General features: G+C 40.0%; 1 protein-coding gene and 1 pseudogene across 3 annotated transcripts in view; both read left to right on the top strand.

Annotated features, from left to right (window-relative positions):
* The window catches only part of APBA1 (amyloid beta precursor protein binding family A member 1), a 248861-nt gene that overhangs the window by 151491 nt on the left and 71994 nt on the right, over positions 1-25376 (top strand). The gene's annotated exons all lie outside the window — the stretch shown is intronic.
* LOC128568793 (eukaryotic translation initiation factor 3 subunit J-like) lies at positions 1207-20928 on the top strand (annotated as a pseudogene).

Raw genomic sequence — 25376 nt, 5'->3', positions numbered from 1 at the left:
GTTTTGCCAACCCCTCCACTTCTAAATTTCTGTAACTTTACAATTAGTTACAATAGTAAAGTTACCATTTCTGTAACTTTACAACTTCTGTAAATTTATATCAGTGAACTGATAATATTGAATTTCTGGAGTACAGACTGAGAGGACCACATCCTGGACTAGAAGTTCCCATTCAAGTACAGCAACCAATACTACAGTTGTTTTGCCAGCCCCAACCAGCAATCTGTCAGCAGACGTCACTCTTCAATAGGGCAGCACCTGTGGCTCAAAGGAGTAGGGCGCTGGCCCCATATACCGGTATATGGTAGGTTCAAATCCAGCCCGGGCAAAAACAGCAAAAAAAAAAAAAAAAAAAAAAAGTGAGGATTAAGCAAACACAGGAGTTGAGTACCAGCATGGTAGCAAGAGGCCTGACACATGGTAAGAAAACTCCTTCCGGAGAAGGGCAGACAGGTTTTACCGGGATTCGGCTCATCAGCCCAGCCTCAAAACCATTCCTCAACAAGAGCTGAGGATAAAATTCCTCAGAGACATTACAGCTCATCAAGCCATCACCACCTCCGTCAGGCAGGCAAGATTGGGTCATTATTTCCATGATGTGGTGTTTTTTAAAATAGGTTCACAGTTCAAACATTAAAACATACAAAAGGGCATGTGGTGAAAAGCTTCCATCCCATCCCAGCCCTCCTCCTGCCCAATTCTCATTCCTTTCCTTCCTCTCCTGAAAAGAAATCACTTCAGAGATGTTTACAGATATACAGGGCAGACATAAAATGTGTGTGCCGTTTACTATGTTAAACTATTTTAAATTGCACACAAAGTTTATGTCCACCCTGTATTTTCTTTCCCGTCCCCTCAGATCGGGGGATTTTTTTGTATCTAACATGAAGATCACCCTCTTTGTCACCCTGCTTGTGTTGTATAGAGTTCCATCCATGGACACACCATAAGTTCTTTCCTAATGATGGACATTTTAATTTCCAGTCTTTTGGGCACTCAAACTATGTTTTGTATTTATGACATTTCACCCACTTAATGTGTGAGTATATATGTAAATTCTTCCGAATGGTAATTTGGATACTTTCAAATTACCCTTTTTTAGCCCATTTTGTAGATGAAGAAAGGTTGTAAGAATCGATCATTCGTTGCAAATCCAGGGCTCTAAGGCACTTGTTGGCTCAGGGACGTGACTCTCTTGAGTTGGACATGGAGGGGTGTGAAGAGCTTTGGTATGGTCAGCTGAAGCAGGCTGCTGAGAGGGGGGCAAGCAGAACAACTCACAGCTCACTGAAGCGCAAGCTGAAATCAGGAGACTTGGTTGGAGCGTGCTGGAAGGGCACAGTGGCAGATGTGAGCTGAATGGTATCGACGGGTGAACAGGCACTTTGTGAGCCAGAAGCCCTGGGTGTGGGCCCGAGCTTGGCAGGAGGCTCCAGAAATAGCAGTTACCTGCACAGATGTCAGAGGGTGGTATTTGAGCCAGGTGGTCAGGAAGAGCCTCCCTGTGCCAGGCAGATTCCTGCCAGCTACACCTGGACTCATCAGGGCTTAGAACTGGGACAGTGAGAGGACGCTGACAGAGTTGGGGCCGACCCATATGTCATCTCAGCTTCAGTTAAAGTGGAGTAGCCTTACTTATATATTTTAAATAATGGAATCCGTACATATTTTATTATTCCCTACATATTTTATTATTTAGAACAGTTTGGGGTTCACAGCAAAATTTGACAGAAATTACAGAGTTCCCATGTTCCATGCTCCTGCCCACACACACACACAACCTCCCCCACCGTCAGCATCTCGTACCAGGGGCGTACATGTGTTAAAATTGATGAACTTAGTGACACACCGTTATCATTCAAAGTCCCTAGTTTACATTGGTGTTGTACAACCTATAGGTTGACAAGTATTTTTTTTTTTTTATTAAATCATAACTGTATACAATGATATGATTATGGGGCATCATACACTCACTTCATAAACCATTTGACACATTTTTATCACAGTGGTTAACATAGCCTTTCCGGCGTTATCTCAGTTACTGTGCCAAAACATTTACATTCTACATTTACCAAGTTTCGCAAATACCCCTGTAATATGCACCACAGGTGTGATCCCACCGATTCCCCTCCCTCCACCCACCCCCCCCTTTCCCACTTCCCCCTATTGTTAAGTTGTAGCTGGGTTATAGCTTTCATGTGAGAGTCCCAAATTAGTTTCATAGTAGGGCTGTGTACATTGGGTATTTTTTCTTCCATTCTTGGGATACTTTACTAAGAAGAATATGTTCCAGCTCCATCCATGTAAACATGAAAGAGGTAAAGTCTCCATCTTTCTTTAAGGCTGCATAGTATTCCATGGTATACATATACCACAATTTATTAATCCATTCGTGGATCGATGGGCACTTGGGCTTTTTCCATGACTTAGCTATTATGAATTGGGCTGCAATAAACATTCTGGTACAAATATCTTTGTTATGTTGTGATTTTTGGTCTTCTGGGTATATGCCCAGCAGAGGAATTACAGGATTGAATGGCAGATCTATTTTTAGATCTCTGAGTGTTCTCCATATATCTTTCCAGAAGGAATGAATTAATTTGCATTCCCACCAGCAGTGCAGAAGTGTTCCCTTTTCTCCGCATCCACGCCAACATCTCTGGTCTTGAGATTTTGTGATATAGGCTAGTCTCATTGGAGTTAGATGATATCTCAAAGTAGTTTTGATTTGCATTTCTCTGATGATTAAAGATGATGAGCATTTTTTCATATGTCTGAAGGCCGTGCGCCTGTCTTCTTCAGAGAAGTTTCTCTTCAAATCCCTTGCCCAGCCTGCGATGGGATCCCTTGTTTTTTTCTTGCTGATGCGTTTGAGTTCTCTGTGGATTCTGGTTATTAAACCTTTGTCAGAGATATACCCTGCAAATATCTTCTCCCATTCTGAGGGCTGTCTGCTTGCTCTGCTTACTGTGTTCTTAGCTGTGCAGAAGCTTTTTAGTTTGATCAAGTCCCAGTAGTGTATTTTTGAAGCTGCTTCAATCGCCCGGGGGGTTCTCCTCATGAAATACTCACCCAGACCAATTTCTTCAAGGGTTTTCCCTGCATTCTCCTCTAGTATTTTTATAGTTTCATGTCTTAAGTTTAAATCTTTAATCCAATGAGAGTCTATCTTCGTTAATGGTGAAAGGTGTGGGTCCAATTTCAGTCTTCTGCAGGTTGCCAGCCAGTTCACCCAGCACCATTTGTTAAATAGGGAATCTTTTCCCCACTGAATGTTTTTAATTGGCTTGTCAAAAATCAAATAGTGGTAAGTAGCTGGATTCATCTCTTGGTTCTCTATTCTGTTCCAGATATCTACTTCTCTGTTTTTGTGCCAATACCATGCTGTTTTGATCACTATCGATTTGTAGTAAAGTCTGAGGTCTGGTAGTGTGATTCCTCCTGTTTTGTTTTTATTTCTGAGTAATGTCTTGGCTATTCGAGGTTTTTTCTGATTCCATATAAAACGAAGTAATGTTTTTTCAAGATCTTTAAAATATGACAGTGGAGCTTTAATAGGGAGTGCGTTGAAATTATATATTGCTTTGGGTAGTATGGACATTTTGATAATGTTGATTCTTCCTAGCCATGAGCATGGTATGTTTTTCCATTTGTTAACATTTTCAGCTATTTCTTTTCTTAGAGTTTCATAGTTCTCTTTATAGAGATCTTTCACGTCTTTTGTTAGGTAAATTCCCAAATATTTCATCTTCTTTGGCGCTACTGTGAATGGGATAGAGTCCTTAACTGCTTTTTCAATTTGACTGTTGTTGGTGTATATAAAGGCTACCGATTTATGAATGTTGATTTTGTAACCTGAGACGCTGCTGTATTCCTTGATCACTTCTAGGAGTTTTGTAGTAGAGTCCCTAGTGTTTTCCAGATACACAATCATATCATCTGCAAAGAGCGAGAGTTTGATCTCTTCTGACCCTATATGGATACCCTTGATCACCTTTTCTTCCCTAATTGCGGTGGCTAAAACTTCCATTACAATGTTGAAAAGCAATGGAGACAATGGGCAGCCTTGTCTGGTTCCTGATCTGAGTGGAAATGATTCCAATTTAACTCCATTCAATATGATATTGGCTGTGGGTTTGCTGTAGATAGCCTCTATCAGTTTAAGAAAAGTCCCTTCTAGACCAATTTTCTTGAGTGTTCTGATCATGAAGGGATGCTGGATATTATCAAAAGCTTTTTCTGCATCAATTGAGAGAATCATATGGTCTTTGTTTTTTAATTTGTTTATGTGCTGAATTACATTTATAGATTTACGTATATTGAACCAGCCTTGAGACCCTGGGATAAAACCAACTTGGTCATGATGTATAATTTGTTTGATGTGTTGCTGGATTCTGTTTGTTAGGATCTTGTTGAATATTTTTGCATCTATATTCATTAGTGATATTGGTCTATAATTTTCTTTTCTTGTTGGGTCTTTTCCTGGTTTGGGGATCAGGGTGATGTTTGCTTCATAGAACGTGTTGGGTAGTCTTCCTTCTTTTTCTACATTTTGGAACAGGTTGAGTAATATAGGTACTAATACCTCTTTAAAGGTTTGGTAGAATTCTGACGTGAAACCATCTGGTCCCGGGCTTTTCTTTTTAGGGAGGTTTTGTATAGTTGATGCTATTTCTGAACTTGATATGGGTCTGTTCAACATTTCCACTTGATTCTGGTTAAGTCTTGGAAGGTGGCGTGCTTCCAAGTATCGGTCTATTTCCTTCAGATTTTCATATTTCTGAGAATAAAGTTTCTTGTAATATTCATTAAGGATTTTTTGGATTTCTGATGAGTCTGTGGTTATTTCGTCTTTGTTGTTTCTGATTGATGATATTAGGGATTTTACTCTTTTTTTCCTGATTAGGTTGGCCAGAGGTTTATCTATTTTATTGACCTTTTCAAAAAACCAGCTTTTTGATTTATTGATCTGTTGTATTATTCTTTTGTTTTCAATTTCATTTAATTCTGCTCTAATTTTGGTTATTTCTTTTCTTCTACTGGGTTTGGGGTTGGAATGTTCTTCCTTTTCCAGTTGCGTGAGATGTCCCATTAAGTTGTTAACTTCCTCTCTTCCCGTTCTCTTGAGGAAGGCTTGTAGTGCTATAAATTTCCCTCTTAGAACTGCCTTTGCAGTGTCCCAGAGGTTCTGATAGTTTGTGTCTTCACTGTCATTTTGTTCCAAAAAATTGGTGATTTCTTTCTTAATCTCATCTCTGACCCAGCTATCATTCAGCATAAGGTTATTTAACTTCCATGTTTTTGTATGGGTATGCAGATTCCTGTTGTTACTCAGCTCAAGTTTTATTCCATGATGGTCCGAGAAGATGCATGGAATAATTTCTATTCCTTTAAATTTACTGAGGTTAGACTTGTGACCTAAAATGTGATCAATTTTGGAGTAAGTTCCGTGGGCTGATGAGAAGTATGTGTATTCAGTTTTGTTGGGATGAAATGTTCTGTAGATGTCTGCTAAATCTAAATATTGGATGGTTAGGTTTAAATCTAAGATTTCTTTGCTCAGCTTCTTTCTGGAGGATCGATCCAACACTGCCAAGGGAGTGTTGAAATCTCCAATGATTATGGAGCTGGAGGAAATCAAGTTACTCATGTCTGTTAGAGTTTCTCTTATAAATTGAGGTGCATTCTGGTTGGGTGCGTAGATATTAATAATTGAGATCTCGTCATATTGAGTATTACCCTTAACAAATATGAAGTGACCATTCTTGTCCTTCCTTACTTTTGATGGTTTAAAGCCTACTGTATCTGCAAATAAAATTGCAACACCTGCTTTTTTCTGATTACCATTTGCCTGAAATATGGATGACCATCCTTTCACCCTGAGTCTGTATTTGTCTTTTAAGTTGAGATGTGACTCTTGTATGCAACAAATATCTGGCTTGAGTTTTTGTATCCAGTCAGCTAACCTATGCCTCTTTAGAGGACAGTTTAAGCCATTCACATTGATGGAGAGTATTGATAAGTCTGGTGGAATTTTGGGTGTCAAGTTTTTCAAAGGTCCAGTGGACATTTTTAATCCTTTCGCCAGTGTGGAAGTTGGAGTTTGATCCGAAGTTTCTGGGTGATTTTACTTTTGTGGTATAGGATTGGGTTGGTCATTGTGGAGGATAGGTCTGAGAACATCCTGAAGAGCTGGTTTACTTATGGCAAATTTTTTCAACATATGAATGTCATTGAAGTATTTAATTTCTCCATCATAGATGAAACTCAATTTAGCTGGATACAAGATCCTGGGTTGAAAGTTTTTTTGCTTTAGGAGATTAAAAGCTGATGACCAGCCTCTTCTTGCTTGAAAAGTTTCAGCAGAGAGATCTGCAGTTATTCTAATATTCTTATCTTTGTACGTTATAGTTTTCTTTCGCTGGGTTGCTTTGAGAATCAAGTATTTTTTTTATTCTTGTTCTTGGAGCTACATGAACTCATTTCACCCTGTCCAGTTAGAGAAGAGGAAAGTTAGGCTCAGTAAGGTCAAGTGAATGGCCCAAGGTCACATAGGCACTGAGTTATGAATCTCAGCCTTCTGACTCACTGTCCAGTCTTCCCTGCTATGTCTCCTGCTCTGCCTCCATTCCCCAGTCCCTTCTATCCCTCCTGCAGGTGAGAGAAAGGATTTTTATGTCTCTTGGCTTTGTGGCCTGAGGCATCGTGGAGCAATCTCTCCTACTGTTTTCTGCGGCAGAGGCTGTGGGTGTTGTGAGTTTGCTGGGGCACTGTACCTGAAGATTACCTGGGCGGGGCACAAGTGAGGACAGGGAGGGAGAACCTGGGAGTGGGGGAGAGAGGAAGGAGCAGGTGCAGTGGGAATGGACTGGAGGCCCAAGAAGATCTGAGATTAAAGGACAGCAGTGAAGAGTGGTGCAGGGAGGAATATGGAACTGGTCCCCTTGGCAGATTGATGACCAGGCAGTACAGCTGTGACACAGTTTTCAGTCACAGCAGCACAGTGAAAACCAAGCTTTACCGCTTTACTTGTTATTCATAATCTCCTGTTATTTAAGAGAGAAAATTCTGGTAATTGGAAGGTCTTCTGCTTATTGAACACTGGGATGTAAGAAGGTGATGGTATATACTTCCAGAAGAGCTGGAACACATCTAAATTATTCTACAAAATAAAGAGGAGTGTTTGGGAGGCCCAGAAGAAAGGTCTAGAACTGCACTCTGTCCAACATGGTAGCCAACAGCCACATGTGGCTATCAAACGCTCAAAATTGAGATGTGCTCTAAGTGTAAAATAAAAATAATTTTTATATCGATCTATCTTGAAATGATAGTATTTTGAATATGATAGATAAAATATATTATTAAAATTAATTTTTTTTTGAGACAGAGTCTCAGCTTGTCACCCTCAGTAGAGTGCTGTGGTGTCATAGCTCACAGCAACCTCAAACTCTTGGACTCCAGCGATTCTCTTGCCTCAGCCTCCCAAGTAGCTGGGACTACAGGTGCCTGCCATAATGCCTGGCTACTTTTTTTAGAGATGAAGTCTTGCTCTGGCTCAGGCTGGTCTTGAACCTGTGAGCTCAGGCAATCCACCCACCTCAGCCTCCCAAGTGCTGGGATTACAGGAGTGAGCCACCATGCCCAGCCCCTAAAATTACTTTTTAAAATAACTTTTTAATGTGACTTCTAGAAACTTTTAAAGTATTACTCATTGTTTTAAATCATTACATTACATTTTTTTTATGATCCTGGAGAAAGGGACATGACCCATGAAGACTCAGGACTAGGCAAGAGAAAGTTGAAAAGAAGGGTAGGTGCTGTGGCTGATGACTGAGTTGGAAGAATTAGGAAAATTTCATCAATGAAGATATTCCCTATAAAATCTAAAGTAAAATTTACCCTATTTTTAATAAAGAAAATTGAAAAGAAATTTTTGGAAATTCATGTTTTTTCCTTGAAGTAATTGAAAGGCTGTGGATCCCAGAAAATCACATTTGGATTTCACTGTTCTTTCCTTAATTGGGGGCCTAAATGAAATTAGTGGACTTGAAGAAGGTATAGTGCAGAAAGCCTGTCCCTTTACATTCTAATCCACACGGCCAACGAACTCTCACGAGTTTCCAAATCACCTGTGAGTCATTTTGAAGACAAAGTAATTTTTGCCTTTCCCTACGTTTTGTTTCTTTCCTGGTTAACTTTTTGTTAATATGACTGAATTGAGAAGAACCGACTGTCTTGGGAGGCTTTGGATCATTGTGGGATTTCTGGCTCATCAAATTCAAATTCAAGTCGTCTCCATTGTTGCTACCTAATAGTTGCTTAGTGGATTTTTTTGGGGGGGAGTTGTGAAGCTGACCCTTTTGTTTTTTGGGAGTCGTGAAGCTGGCCCTTTTGTTTTTTGGGAGTTGTGAAGCTGACCCTTTTGTTTTTTGGGAGTTGTGAAGTTGTTAGGGAGGGACCCTTCCGAATACAGCTGTCTTCAATCGTCTAATGTAACCTTCACATGGCAGATTTGAGGCATATCTGAAAAAATGTTTGAGGATCATGGCCAGCGTCCCCTTTGCTGCTTTCCTGATCTGTGAATTAAAAGAAGCTCAGAAACAAAAATTCAATTTGAAGCTTCATAATTAGGATTGTGGCTGACATTCTGGTGTAAATTTGGGGAAGGAAGATGCTAGAGGAAGCTCCTGAGAATTTGAGGGAATAAAGAGGAGTAAGTTAACTGACTTTCTAATGAGCCAAATAATTTGTAAAAGTAACAATAGCATAAATTTGAGGTGATGGGGTCTCAAAGGAAAGGCTACATGTTAATGAATTTACCGTTCAGTTCTTCCTCCACTTGATATTTACATTTCCATCTCCTTTTGCAGGATGAATTAATGAGGCTCTGAAAACTAACATAGCTGAACTGATTTTAGAGATTAACTATCCTTGACATCATAGTGCTGTGTGTGTGTGTGTGTGTGTGTGTGTGTGTGTTTGTGTGTAGCCCTCTGTGAAATTGAAGTATCAGGAGAATGGTCCAGACTGATTGTAACTGATGACTTAAGAGCCTTGAACTGAGTGTAATTAGTGACAGAGATAATAAATGTAGTGGGGGGGTGAAAGGAAATTGTGTAGCAAAATAAAGAAAGGAATTGTAAGAGAAAAAAACACCATCGATAATTTATGGATTATGTAGATACGTTTGATTTCATACTAGGAACATTCACCCAAAATTCAGATAGACTTTTAATTGGCTTTGATTTCCAGAGAATATCTCTTGAGTTTTCTATAAAATTTGCAAGATCTCCCTTTTGAGTTTCAGTGATTGCCTTAAGCTTATTTCATGTATTTTATTAGAATCAGAATGATAAATGATGATTTGATTATTAAAGTGCTAGACAAAGGGCTAGACAATAAGAAAGTCTGCATAAATTCAGACTTTTCTCTTTAATCAAAGGTTGTGCTGTGATCAGAGCTTTGTAGTTGGCACTACTAAATTAATCCAAGGAATTAATTTTCCTGCCTGGTTAACATTAGCCACAATTACACAGATTTCCAGGTGGAATGAAAGAAACGAGCCTGATTTTGCAGCTATCACACAAGTGTATACTCTTCCAGGTGGCCTCTGTCCTTCTGTTTCCTCTGTGAGGAGGAAGGCTTATGTTAAACAAGGGCCCATTGGAACAAGGTTTAAAGCCTTTTTTTGGAATTTAGAACTTGAACCAGAGTCTTTTTAATAATCTTGGCTGTTATACACCTTCGTCTTTTAGGTATATACTTGATATTTGGAGAACATCAAAAAGCATTCATAGTCGACCCTTGCAAATAAGGTAGATGATAAAGCTGGATGATTCCCTGCGAGGTAAAATATCAGATATAACTAAATATGACTATAGAACATTGAAAATGATTTGCTGGTAGTTTCAAAGCCTGTGAATTACTTTGAAATCAATTCCAGTATAGGAGTGGCCAAAGTGTTTTTAGCAAAGGCAGTGCCCTTGGAACATTTAAGTATAGAGTCTGCCAAGGTGACTATTATGAAAGGGATTACACCAGTTTAGATGTTTGTTTAAAAAATCAATCGTATCACTTTATGGGCTCAGTGGAATATAATAGGAAGAACATGAACAATGAAAGCCAGGCAGGCCTACTTCCACCCCTTTCAGCTCAGAGTGACCTTGGACAAGTTATTTAAACTGTCAGAGCTTCTGCTTCATAATCAGCAAGTGGAGATGATAAATAATACCCACTGGGACTGTTGTGAGGGTTAGAAACATAGTGTGCAAAGCTCCCCATCGTTTGGCCTATGTGTAGTGCAGCATTTCTGATTATTAGTTGATGGATTTATTTACCCCCAGCCTTGTTTCAAAACAGATTAAAAGTAGTATTCCACCTCTACATAGCCTTAGTTAGGAAATAGTAATACTAATAAGTGCACCATCTGCTCTAGTCTTTTTTTTTTTTTTTTTGGCAGTTTTTGGCGGGGGCTGGGTTTGAACCTGCCATCTGCAACATATGGGGCTGGCACCCTACTCCTTTGAGCCACAGGTGCCACCCTGCTCTAGTCATTTATATTAACATTATTTTAATTTTTTGCTTTTTAAAAATTATATATTGATTTGTTAAATACGAAATCATGGTATATATGGAAAATGTACTAATAAATGTTAATACTTTTAAAGTATCAGACACTCTTGTAAGTTCTTTGTCTATATTAACCTCTAGCATTCTTACAGTAACCCTGAGACGTGGGTAATATCATTATCCTGTATCCTCATTATCCTCAAACTGGAGCATTTGCTGTGAGTAACTTTTCCAAAGCCAAAGGCTATTAAGTTGATAAAAATCAAGATTCAAATTTAGGCATCTTGTCTCCCAACTCTATCTCTTTAACTATTACAATACCTCATTAAGAGATGTAGATCATGCGATGAACCTATAGAGACAGATTTGATACTTAAAGAATAGAAAGCACCATTTATAGCAAACTCTTGTAAATAGGATGCTGATAAATCTTTAATAATGTAAAAAATAAAATATGACTATTACAATAGAATATTGAGAATGATTTGTTGGTAATTTCAAATCCCATAAAGTAACTTTAGAAGCTGTTCCAAAAAAGGAATGAGCAAGCAAAGTCTTTGAGCAAAGGCAGTACCCTTGGGACATGTAAGTAGAAAGTCTCCCAAGGCTGGTTGAGAAAGGCCACGACCCACCTACCAGTGTTGGGCAGGTGCTAGAAGGCAAGTTGAGCTCCACGTGTAGATGGACGTTCAGGGCAGCCAGCAGTGCAGTCCATCATGTCTCTGGATATGGCCACCATCAGTGAGTCGCAGCCAGATGAACCACTGGCATTCCTGATGGAAAAAATGGAGTATCTGGCGTGGCACCTGTAGCACCGTGGTTACAGCGCCAGCCACATACACTAAGGCTGGTGAGTTCAAACCCAGCCCTGGCCAGCTAAACAACGACAACTGCAACAAAAAAGATCTGGGCATGGTGGTGGGCACCTGTAGTCCCAGCTACTTGGGAGGCTAAGGCAAGAGAATCGCTTGAGCCCAAGAGTTGGAGGTTGCTATGAGCTGTGATGCCACGGCACCTACTGAGGATAACGTAGTGAGACTGTCTCAAAAAAAAAAATGGAGTATCTAAGGTGTCAAGGCAGCTAACACTGGGGTACTTTGTGCACAGGGGAAAACCCAGATCACTGGATGGAAGATCAGGGGCTGGATTCTAATCCTAGAGTGAAGGGCAAAGCTAGGACTGAAACTGCAATTGGACAGAGGCTAGGAGCAGCCTGAGCCTGCAACTAATGCAAGAGGGCACTGGGAGAGAGCCACGCGGCGTGTGGACAGAGGCTAGGAGCGGCCTGAGCCTGCAACTAATGCAAGAGGGCACTGGGAGAGAGCCACGCGGCGTGTGTCCTAGGGAGAGGAGGGAGGTGGAGGCCAGGACCCGGATGGGCTGTTTGTGCCCTGAAGCTTCCTGTGTGGATTTCCTGGGTCACTTCCCTGCATGCCAAGTGTCCTCTGAAGAGGCGATGCAGTGGGCCCGGGCGGACACAGCAGAACCTGAATCCTCACTAGGGTGTCAGCTTCAAGATTTTACTATGTCTGTACTATTTATTGTCTTCAAATGGACTAATCACTTATATTTTTTTTTATAATCTACCAATATGAGTATCATACCTTTAGTATCAGTTAGGATCCCCATAGGAAATAGATGGGACATTCTAATTAGGTAAAATGCAGAGTGGGCTGAGGGGCTGGGGAGCTCAAGCAGAGTTTTTGATGTCCTTTGAATTCCCTACTACATGTTGCACAATTGGTCCAACTCGTGGAAGGAAAACATTTTTTTAGGGTAGAGTACCTGGGAATTCTATTTCGCTAATCCTTTTTTGTTTGTTTGTTTGTTTGTTTAATTCTTTTTTTTTTTATTGTTGGGGATTCATTGAGGGTACAATAAGCCAGGTTACACTGATGCTAATCCTTTTTTTAAATAATGAGAGCCATTAGTCTCCCTGTGTGATATGTGTGTGTGTGTTAGAGAGAGTGGGGGAGAGAGAGAGAGAGAGAGACTACTGTATCCAGGACGTAAGTATGTTTGGCAACCACAATTGTCTGTGTTTGTTGCTGTGGACATTGATGAATGGCCACAGTGTCGGGGCATCTTAGGCTGCCCCTCCTGGCTTGGTGGCTGAGATCCTGAATGAAGCAGTGTGTGTGCTGGGGCCTTAGGACAAGCTGCACGCCCAAGAAATGAGACTTTACTTCCACCTCCAGCAGGGAAAGACAAACAACACTCATTAAGTCCACAGGCGGTATTGTTCTTCTTAAATATACAGAAAAGTATAAAAACATCTATGTAAATGGAATTGTGTTCATTCTTGTGTTTTCAGAGGAGGATTCCAGTCTTCAGTCTTCTTTTCCCATTTCTCCCCCCTCATCTACCTTCCTGACCCCCACAGACACACCTACACACTGCGGTGTACCTCTCTCCCCTTGTCCAGCAAACTATGAGCCAGAAATCCACCTGTGCCTCACCATGGCATCGTGGAGACTCACTCCTGCACGTGGGACACCACAGCACCCCTTCTTCATGTTGTGTAGATGTTCCTGAGGAGGGGATGCCCTGCCTGTGGCTTCCAGGTCATCAGCCTTCCTGGAAAAGGGGAGGGATTTTCATCTGCCAGTTGTTCCCCAGCCCTCAGCCTCAGCCTCCGGATCACAAGGAGACTAAGCAAACCCATGGATTGGGTGATGGCTCTCCTTTCTCAGGCTTGCCTAGGATGCTCATTGGCTTCTGAAATCCAGAGCCCATAGCAACAGCAGTGCTTAATGTGATTCAACGCGTGATGCCGTTGTTTTCATTGTTTTAACTCCAGCCTCCTTTGGTATCTTAACCCACTTCTATTTTGTGCTTATCACCAGATATTATAGTAATTGCAACTGTCTGTCCTGAAAGTAGGTTTAGAAATTTTTGCATCCTATTTGCCTTGCTCACTGCCTATACATGTCCAATAAATGCTCACTAGATCAACACACTGAAATGTAGGAAAATGTTGAATTATTAGGGTTCTTGGACACTTAAAGCAGAAGATAACAGAGTTTGCGTGGGTGGATGAGCACAGCAAAGATTCAAGATGGGAAGAAGAAATGAGTTCTTCTCCAAAGACTGATCGTGCTGATGTCTATTGGGTGAGACTTTTAATCACTAAAAATCCCTTCCCCATCTACTATGTATTTACCCTCTCTGTTTGACACTTGGGAATCAAAGCTAAATAATAGGACCTCTTTTCCCTGGAACTTCATCTTTATAAAGAATTGTTGCTCTAAATGGCAGGTACTATATATACGTATGTGTGTGTGTGTGTTTATATGTATCTATAAAATGATGACGTAGAGGACAGTAGGGACAAAGAATGGGGTTATTTAGGCCTTATCAACCTTCTACTTAAAACTCCCCAGGAGCATGCCACTGCGCTTGAAGTAAAATCCACACTCCTGACCCTGCTGTAGCCCGTGTCATCCGATTTGGCCCGTTCTCATCCCTCCATCCTCGTCTCCCACCTCACTGTCCCTTACTCTTTCTACACCTGTCCACAAATATTTCTGTATTTGAACACAGCAAGTCTAGATCTTTACCAGGCTGCCTCTTCCTTGATCATTCGGACCTCGGCTCAAATATCTACATACACCCTGTCCTCAGTCACTTTTTATACCTTTATACTGTTGTTTTTTCTCCCTGAAAATGTATCACTGTGGAGTTAGCTTGTTTACTTATCTACCTCATTGTTGTCTGGCCCTCTTCTTTCCCTGTGCCCTCCCCCACATGCTAGTACAGGGTCTTCCTTAGCAGAGGGAGGCCTGGTCTCATGTGCTCAGTGCCTGCCCCAGTGGCTAAAATGTTACTTGGATACTGGCACCTAATAGACTCTCGTTAAGTTGGAACTTGTTCTGGGGAAGACCAGAAAGACTCACAAAAGAAAAGCTACAGGTAAAAATATATCCTAAGAGTAGGGCAGGCAGTGCGGGGCCAGCTCCAGAACTTTGGGTGTTAGAACACAGGGTGTAGAGCAAGGCCTGGAGATGAGGCTACAGGGGTGAAGGGGCCCAAGGGCTTAGCTGCCAAGAATAGAACTCAAAGAGGAGGCCAAGGACGTCAAGGGTAATGGGGATGACAATGATGATGAAACAAAAGAGGAAGCAGAAGTAAAACCAAAAGTAAAAATTTCAGAAAAGAAAAAAAATAGCGGAGAAGATGCAAGAGAAAGAACAGCAACGGAAGAAAAGGCAAGAAGAAATTAAAAAGAGGTGAGAGGGAGGGTGGAGCAAGATGGCAGCCGAGTAACAGCTTCCTTGCATCTGGGCACCGTGAGTCTGGGGATATAGGACTCCAGGCATCTCTGGCTGGTGGGATCTGCCTATCATCACCCCTGAGAGGATACAGGGAGTCAGCGAGAGACTTCTGGACCCCAAGAGGAGGACTAAAACAGTGGAAAACCGGCAAGTGGTCGCGTGTGTTCAATCCGCCTAAACCCGCCCGCAACTTCCACAGGCACAAGAACTTAAAGAGCAAGAGGAATTGAAAGGAAAATTAGGGCAAGTAAACAGATAAAAGAAATCACCCATGAGGAAGAATCAGCAGAAAACTCCAGGCAACATGAAGAACCAGTCCAGAACTACCCCGCCAAGGGACCATGAGGTAGCTACTGCAGAGGATTCCACCTATACAGAAATGTTAGGAATGACAGAAAGGGAATTTAGAATACACATGTTGAAAACAATGAAGGAAATGATGGAAACAATGAAGGAAACTGTTAATAAAGTGGAAAATAACCAAAAGGAAATTCAAAAACAGAATCAAATAAGAGATGAACGATATGAAGAATATAAAAAGGATATAGCAGAGCTGAAGGAAATAAAACAGTCAATCAGGGAACTTAAAGATGCAATGGAAAGTATCAGCAACAGGTTAGACCATGCAGAAGAAAGAATTTCAGAGGTAGAAGACAAAGTTTTTGAGATAACTCAGATAGTAAAAGAGGCAGAAAAGAAGAGAGAGAAAGCAGAACGTTCACTGTCAGAATTATGGGACTTTATGAAGCGTTCCAACATACGAGTTATAGGAATTCCAGAAGGGGAAGAAGAATGCCCCAGAGGAATGGAAGCCATACTAGAGAATATTATAAAAGAAAATTTCCCAAATATCACCAAAGATTCTGACACACTGCTTTCAGAGGGATATCGGACCCCAGGTCGCCTCAACTCTAACCGAGCTTCTCCAAGACACATTATGATGAACCTGTCCAAAGTCAAGACCAAAGAAAAGATTCTGCAAGCTGCCAGGAGTAAGCACCAGTTGACCTACAGGGGCAAATCCATCAGAGTTACCGCAGACTTCTCTAATGAAACTTTCCAAGCAAGAAGACAATGGTCATCTACCTTTAATCTACTTAAACAGAACAATTTTCAGCCCAGAATTCTGTACCCTGCTAAGCTAAGCTTCAAAATTGACGGAGAAATCAAATCATTTACGGATATACAAACATTGAGGAAATTCGCCACAACAAGACCAGCTCTACAGGAAATACTTCAACCTGTTCTGCACACTGACCACCACAATGGATCAGCAGCAAAGTAAGAACTCAGAAATTAAAGGACAGAACCTAACCTCCACACTGATGCAAAAGATAAAACTAAGCAATGGACTCTCACAAAATAAGATGAATAGAATACTACCACACTTGTCAATTATCTCAATAAATGTTAATGGCTTGAATTCCCCACTGAAGAGACATAGATTGGTTGACTGGATTAAAAAACACAAGCCATCCATTTGCTGTCTGCAAGAAACACACCTGGCTTCAAAAGACAAATTAAAGCTCCGAGTCAAGGGTTGGAAGACAATTTTTCAGGCAAATGGAATTCAGAAGAAAAGAGGAGTTGCAATCTTATTTTCAGACACATGTGGATTTAAAGCAACTAAAGTCAAAAAAGACAAAGATGGTCACTTTATATTGGTCAAGGGAAAAATACAACAAGAAGACATTTCAATTCTAAATATTTATGCACCCAATTTAAATGCTCCCAGATTCTTGAAGCAGACCTTACTCAGTCTGAGCAATATGATATCTGATAATACCATCATAACAGGGGACTTTAACACTCCTCTTACAGAGCTGGACAGATCCTCTAAACAGAAATTAAACAAGGATATAAGAGACTTAAATAAGACTCTAGAACAACTGTGCTTGATAGACGCATATAGAACACTCCATCCCAAAGATAAAGAATATACATTCTTCTCATCACCCCATGGAACATTCTCCAAAATTGATCATATCCTGGGACACAAAACAAATATCAACAGAATCAAAAGAATTGAAATTTTACCTTGTATCTTCTCAGACCATAAGGCACTAAAGGTGGAACTCAACTCTAACAAAAATGCTCGACCCCACCAAAAGGCATGGAAACTAAACAATCTTCTGTTGAATAACAGATGGGTGAAGGAAGAAATAAAACAGGAAATCATTAACTTCCTTGAGCATAACAACAATGAAGACACAAGCTACGAAAACCTGTGGGATACTGCAAAAGCAGTTTTGAGAGGAAAATTCATCGCTTTAGATGCCTACATTCGAAAAACTGAAAGAGAGCACATCAACAATCTCACAAGAGATCTTATGGAATTGGAAAAAGAAGAACAATCTAAGCCTAAACTCAGTAGAAGAAAAGAAATATCCAAAATCAAATCAGAGATCAATGAAATTGAAAACAAAAGAATCATTCAGAAAATTAATGAAACAAGGAGTTGGTTTTTTGAAAAAATAAATAAAATAGATAAACCATTGGCCAGACTAACCAGGAATAGAAAAGTAAAATCTCTAGTAACCTCAATCAGAAATGATAAAGGGGAAATAACAACTGATCCCACAGAGATACAAGAGATCATCTCTGAATACTACCAGAAACTCTATGCCCAGAAATTTGACAATGTGAAGGAAATGGATCAATATTTGGAATCACACCCTCTCGCTAGACTCAGCCAGGAAGAAATAGAGCTCCTGAACAGACCAATTTCAAGCACTGAGATCAAAGAAACAATAAAAAATCTTCCAACCAAAAAATGCCCTGGTCCAGATGGCTTCACTCCAGAATTCTATCAAACCTTCAAGGAAGAGCTTATTCCTGTACTGCAGAAATTATTCCAAAAAATTGAGGAAGAAGGAATCTTCCCCAACACATTCTATGAAGCAAACATCACCCTGATACCAAAACCAGGAAAAGACCCAAACAAAAAGGAGAATTTCAGACCAATCTCACTCATGAACATAGACGCAAAAATTCTCAACAAAATCCTAGCCAATAGATTACAGCTTATCATCAAAAAAGTCATTCATCATGATCAAGTAGGCTTCATCCCAGGGATGCAAGGCTGGTTTAACATACGCAAGTCTATAAACGTTATCCACCATATTAACAGAGGCAAAAATAAAGATCACATGATCCTCTCAATAGATGCAGAAAAAGCATTTGATAAAATCCAGCATCCTTTTCTAATTAGAACTCTGAAGAGTATAGGCATAGGTGGCACATTTCTAAAACTGATTGAAGCTATCTATGACAAACCCACAGCCAATATTTTACTGAATGGAGTAAAACTGAAAGCTTTTCCTCTTAGAACTGGAACCAGACAAGGTTGTCCTCTGTCACCTTTACTATTCAACATAGTGCTGGAAGTTCTAGCCAATACAATTAGGCAAGACAAGGAAATAAAGGGAATCCAAATGGGAGCAGAGGAGGTCAAACTCTCCCTCTTTGCTGACGACATGATCTTATACTTAGAGAACCCCAAAGACTCAACCACAAGACTCCTAGAAGTCATCAAAAAATACAGTAATGTTTCAGGATATAAAATCAATGTCCACAAGTCAGTAGCCTTTGTGTACACCAATAACAGTCAAGATGAGAAGCTAATTAAGGACACAACTCCCTTCACCATAGTCTCAAAGAAAATGAAATACCTAGGAATATACCTAACGAAGGAGGTGAAAGACCTCTATAAAGAAAACTATGAAATCCTCAGAAAGGAAATAGCAGAGGATATTAACAAATGGAAGAACATACCATGCTCATGGATGGGAAGAATCAACATTGTTAAAATGTCTATACTTCCCAAAGCAATCTACCTATTCAATGCCATTCCTATCAAAATACCAACATCATACTTTCAAGATTTGGAAAAAATGATTCTACGTTTTGTATGGAACTGGAAAAAACCCCGTATAGCTAAGGCAGTTCTCTGTAATAAAAATAAAGCTGGGGGCATCAGCATACCAGATTTTAGTCTATACTACAAAGCCATAGTGCTCAAGACAGCATGGTACTGGCACAAAAACAGAGACATAGACACTTGGAATCGAATGGAAAACCAAGAAATGAAACTAACATCTTACAACCACCTAATCTTTGATAAACCTAACAAGAACATACCTTGGGGGAAAGACTCCCTATTCAATAAATGGTGTTGGGAGAACTGGATGTCTACATGTAAAAGACTGAAACTGGACCCACACCTTTCCCCACTCACAAAAATTGATTCAAGATGGATAAAGGACTTAAATTTAAGGCATGAAACAATAAAAATCCTCCAAGAAAGCAGAGGAAAAACACTGGAAGATATTGGCCTGGGGAAAGACTTCATGAAGAAGACTGCCATGGCAATTGCAACAACAACAAAAATAAACAAATGGGACTTCATTAAACTGAAAAGCTTCTGTACAGCTAAGGAGACAACAACCAAAGCAAAGAGACAACCTACACAATGGGAAAGGATATTTGCATATTTTCAATCAGACAAAAGCTTGATAACTAGGATCTATAGAGAACTCAAATTAATCCACATGAAAAAAGCCAACAATCCCTTATATCAATGGGCAAGAGACATGAATAGAACTTTCTCTAAAGACGACAGACGAATGGCTAACAAACACATGAAAAAATGTTCATCATCTCTATATATTAGAGAAATGCAAATCAAAACAACCCTGAGATATCATCTAACCCCAGGGAGAATGGCCCACATCACAAAATCTCAAAACTGCAGATGCTGGCGTGGATGTGGAGAGAAGGGAACACTTTTACACTGCTGGTGGGACTGCAAACTAGTACAACCTTTCTGGAAGGAAGTATGGAGAATCCTCAAAGCACTCAAGCTAGACCTCCCATTTGATCCTGCAATCCCATTACTGGGCATCTACCCAGAAGGAAAGAAATCCTTTTATCATAAGGACACTTGTACTAGACTGTTTATTGCAGCTCAATTTACAGTCGCCAAAATGTGGAAACAGCCTAAATGCCCACCAACCCAGGAATGGATTAACAAGCTGTGGTATATGTATACCATGGAATACTATTCAGCCATTAAAAAAAATGGAGACTTTACATCCTTCGTATTAACCTGGATGGACGTGGAAGATATTATTCTTAGTAAAGCATCACAAGAATGGAGAAGCATGAATCCTATGTACTCAATTTTGATATGAGGACAATTAATGACAATTAAGGTTATGGGGGGGGAAACAGAAAGAGGGAAGGAGGGAGGTGGGTGGGGCCTTGGTGTGTGTCACACTTTATGGAGGCAAGACATGATTGCAAGAGGGACTTTACCTAACAATTGCAATCAGTGTAACCTGGCTTATTGTACCCTCAATGAATCCCCAACAATAAAAAAAAATAAATAAATAAAAATAAAAAAAAAAAAAAAGAAAATTGAGATACTACATTAAAATACTTTTTAAAATTAAAAAAAAAAAAAAAAAAGAGGTGAGAGGAACCTGAAGAACCTAAGGTGCTAACACCGGAAGAACAATTAGCAGACAAACTACAGTAAAGAAATTGCAAGAAGGGCAGCGCCCATGGCTCAAAGGACTAGGGTGCCAGCCCCATATGCTGGAGGTGGTGGGTTCAGCCCCAGCCAAAAACTGCAAAAAAAGAGAAAAGAAATTGCAGGAAGAGTCAGACATTGAATTAGCAAAGGAAACTTTCGGTGTTAATAATACAGTTTTTGGAATAGATGCTATGAACCCATCTTCAAGAGATGGCTTCACAGAATTTGGAAGGTTACTAGAAGATAAAATTACACAATATGAAAAGTCACTATATTATGCCAGTTTTTTTGGAAGTCTTAGTTTGAGATGTGTGTATTTCATTGGAAATTGATGACTTGAAAAAGATTACCAGTTCATTGACGGTGCTTTGCAGTGAAAAACAGAAGCAAGTAAAGAAAAACAAAGCCAAAAAGAAGAAGAAAGGTGTGGTTCCTGGAGATCTGGCAGATTATGATGGTTATGATGGAGGATATTACAAGACGATGAAGACTCAGTTTATCTTCTCCTGGTGTCTTCTTTATGTTGCTCACAATCCCTTCAACATGTAACACAATTTCCTTTCCTTTCAGTTCTGCCAAATGCCACAATCAGAAGCGCAGTAGCTTTTGTGCTGGTTATTTAACCCCTTGACACTTAGGTGCTAATGTGCAAATGAGGGAACTTGGATCTTGCTGCCAAGGGGTTAAAATTGGGAACCTCAGTCGCTACTAAATCATAGTTCAAAACAAAATGAACCTAATAATGTTGTCGTTGTTGCTATCTGATTCCATAGCAGCAGTCACTAAATTGGAAAGAAAAGTTTGTGATATGATAAAAAATTGTGTAGTATTTACCAGCACCATTCAGTAATACAGCCTTAACCATACCTCCTTGAACTACTTCATAACTTGTCAAGAAAAGCAGTTTGCAGCAAGGGCATGTGGTGTGCACCTAGCATTAAAATTGCTTTGTCTGGGCCGCGCCTGTGGCTCAAGGAGTAGGGCGCCAGTCCCATATGCCGGAGGTGGCGGGTTCAAACCCAGCCCTGGCCAAAAATCACAAAAAAAAAAAAATTGCTTTGTCTTAAAATTGAGCGTGAGGATATTAAAAACATATTCTGAAGAAGAATGAATATACTGCAGCTGAAAAGCACTAGTCTGATAAAAATTAAATGACCAAACCCCTCCAACTTTGAAGCTGAAGAAGGCAAACCTCTCCATTATTGCATTACAAGTTGTGGAATCTCTTGAGTGCTTAGACTGGTTTTTATTTATCAGACTATTTCTATTGATGGAGTGCTTCAGAAGGGGGAGAGAAACAAATCTCCTTTCTTCTAGGCTGCAGTGGAACAACGTTAACAGGGTTTTGGCATTTCTTTTCCTTTATAAAACATGCTCAGCAAACTGCACCAATTAACCATGGTTTGGTAAATCTTATGTTAACAATTATGACATCTGCAGTGTTTTATAAAGCAACTAATTTAATAAAATCACTATTGTGAGGACTTAAATTTTGTGTTACCTCCCAAGAGATATTTTTGAAGAGTATAGAACACAGCTCTTGGGACTAGAGTTCTCTGTATACTAAAGCTTAATAAATGCTTGACATAGTTAACAGCTTTAAAATAAGAATGATTTGCCAGGTCTTTAATAATGTTACCACAGAGCAACCAAGGTACAGAGTAGCCTTCCTCTTATTTATTTAGGGAAATTATTTTGTTGTTTAGATAGTAAGGCTTAAAAAGTACTTAGAAGAATTATTTATTTGGAGTCATTAAGCCTATAACTCAGGTTACAGCTGTAAGCATAGATTGGGAAATCTTTATTGTATATATTCTAAGTGATTTAAATTTGTAGTTAGTCTTCCTAATTGTCACAACCAGAACTAGGGACAGAACAAAAAATGTTTTTAATTTCTTTCATTTAGGATATAGGAACTTCAAAGTCCTATAGATTACTAAGTGGAAAATAGAACCATCTAAATGATTTGAGGAATTAATAGAAAGCAGTGACTACACAACAATAATTTAAATATATTGTTTTTAGGCAGAAAGGGCTAAGATTTCCTTAGTGGTAATAATGACATACACTGAATTTTAAAATCTATTTTAATACAGAAAGATCAGTTTCTAACAAATGATAATGTATCACCTGTTCCTTAATATAACATGTAAATATATTAAATTTCTTTGAAACTGGAAAAAAAAAAATAGGATTCAAGAGTCCAAACCTTAGAGACAGAGCAGGGATCAAAGGCCAGTGCCAGACCAGGCCTGTGGCTCATGCCTTTAATCGTAGCACTCTGGGAGGCCAAGGTGGGAGGATCGCTTGAACTCAGGAGTTTGAGACCAGCTTAAGGAAGAATGAGACCACATCTCTATGAAAAATAGAAAAAATTAGCCGAGCATCGTGGCACATGTCTGTAGTCCCAGCTATTTGGGAAGCTGAGGCAGGAAGATTGCCTGAGCCCAGGAGTTTGAAGTTGCAGTGAGCTAAGATGCTGCTACTGTACTCTAACCAGGGTGACACAGCAAGACTCTTAAAAAAAAAAAAAAAAAAGATAGTGCTCTCCTTCTCACCAGATGCCCAGCCTGGGGAAATCACCTAATCTCCCTGTAGCTCCTTTAATGACAGTCTTCTCTTCATTGGCTAGTGTGAGGATTGAATGAGTCATGTGGAAAATCCCAACTAGTGGCTGGTACCGTTAACTAAGCACTGGTGCTGTGCACTAGAGGGGAACCACTGAAGCTCCGGAGGCGTAAGTGTTGGGATTTAAATTTGTACTTTAGAAAGATCGTCAGGCTGGCTATGGGGAGGGGACTGAAGTCAGAGTCAGGGAAACAACTGTGTAGGCAAGATAGACCACGACAGGGCAGTGGTGGTGAGGATGATCCAAGAGTTACTGAGACAAGGGGCTCAGACATCAGATTGGGGAAGGAGATGAGGAAGAGATTTGCTAGTGCAGAAGTCCAGGCAGAGGCCAGGTTGGGAGCCAAGGGGAGGGAGGGAGGAGGAGGTATGATTTCATCAACTCTGGACGGCTGAGTTGGAGTGTGTGGGAACTGCTGTCCTGCAAGAAAACACACCACATCTTTCTGGATCACAATATGATGCCAACATGCTTAGCATGTTTAAGTACTTAATTTAATATTTATAAGTACTTAAAAAATATTAGGGCTTAATATTTAGTGTTTATAATTTTTCCCTTTGAAGCAGATACTGTGAGAAACATCTCTGTCCACATCTGAGTTTTTCTTTTTAATCTTCTCTAAGAATTACTGGAGCAAAAGGTAGGTAACCTTTTGAAGACTTTAATTCATCTTGCCAAATTGCTTTTCAAAAAGGCTGAACCAATATATATTTTCACAATAACCTGACATTTTAAAAAAGAAGCCTCCAGGAGATGCCTGTGGCTCAGTGAGTAGGGCACCGGCCCCATATACCAAGGGTGGCAGGTTCAAACAGGGCCCCAGCCAAACTGCAACAAAAAAGAAAAAATAGCCAGGTGTTGTGGTGGGCGCCTATAATCCCAGTTACTCAGAAGGCTGAGGCAAGAGAATCGCCTAAGCCCAGGAGTTGGAGGTTGCTGTGAGTTATGACGCCACGGTACTCTACCCAGGACAATAAAGTGAGACTGTCTCTACAAAAAAAAAAAAAAAAAAAAAGCCGCCATTTTTTTTTTTTTTTTTTAAGTACTACTCCCAAAGTTGCCAGGGTATGAAGAACAGTCCTTTCATGTGCTAGTGGGGGACCTGACCATCAACTTTAGCTCATCCCTTAAAAGTCGCTAGTACCCTTTGTCCTAGGGAAACCCTGAGAATCAATGTCTGCGATTCATTAACAAGTTGCAATAACACAACCCAAACCATATGCTGGAAACCACGATGGTGAGTGAAATACATTATATGCATAAATACTCCCTTAAGGGTCGGAGAATGTACCTAGTGAACAGAAAGCTCTACTGTACCAAAACTTCATTATTTTAACACTATTCCCCCCTCTCTAAGAGCTTTCTTTACCATGATGTACTGTGCAGACATACATGGAAATGCTATTTCCTTCAAATCAATAAGTGATTTAGGTGAGGGTGCCATTCTCTGGATATATATGATTTTAACCAAGAATAAGCTAACATTTCTTTTTAATATACTTGTCAATAGATGTTCCTCAAGCTAAAAAAGAAAGCCATTTTCACTGAAGACAGTACTTTGGTCAGTTTCACAAATGGTTATCATGAATTGTGGGCCATTTAGGGGCTTTGTATGGTTTTGGTTTTTGTATTTCTAACACTGACTACATATAACAGAGACCCGTCAGACTAGAATAGGGCTTGTACATTAAGGAACCAATGTACCTTTATTGAAATTTTTATCTGTTACTTGGTTACAGTGTTCTTGTCCATGTCTTATGTTGAACTGAATATTTCTTTTGTATTTCGCATAATATATTGGAGGCCACTTAACCGGCAGGTCCTCAGCTCTAACACCTGCCTCTTCTGTTTAGAGCATTAACCATCCATCACAGTCCCAAGGGAGACTCTTAGTTTTATAAGACTTTCTCCTCCTGAGGCCATAGTCATTGTTTTTAAGAGTTAACGAGAGGACCACACAGTTTTTCAAAAGAGGGTGGGTCTAATTTGTTTGAAGCTGGACTGGTGTCAAGCGAAAAAGCACTAAGGATTGTTCATCTCTGGTAAACCATAATTGTTTTCATCTACTTAGCATCAGTCAAGGATGGATCCACCAAGGAATGGAGGAAACATGATACTTCTGCTTGAAGGTAGACTTGGCAGCTGCATAATGGCCTCTGTCACTATGGGGCTATCAGAAATGCAGGAAGGAAATTGCTGTGGTTCTGGTGTGGAGTCGAGTAGAATATAATACATGCCAGTCCCAGAGAGTCAAGCAGATGTCCCTGGTCCTCCTGGAGATGTCTGCTATTACGTTTAAGAGTTCTCTTCCCCAACCTAAGCAAGGATGAGACCTCGTCTCTACCAAAAATAGAAAAATTAGCCGGGC

This window comes from Nycticebus coucang, chromosome 2 (genome assembly GCF_027406575.1).
Source record: "Nycticebus coucang isolate mNycCou1 chromosome 2, mNycCou1.pri, whole genome shotgun sequence".
Classification (NCBI taxonomy): Eukaryota; Metazoa; Chordata; class Mammalia; order Primates; family Lorisidae; genus Nycticebus; species Nycticebus coucang.
Note: the sequence above shows the minus strand (reverse complement) of the source record. Positions and strands in the feature narration are given on the sequence as shown.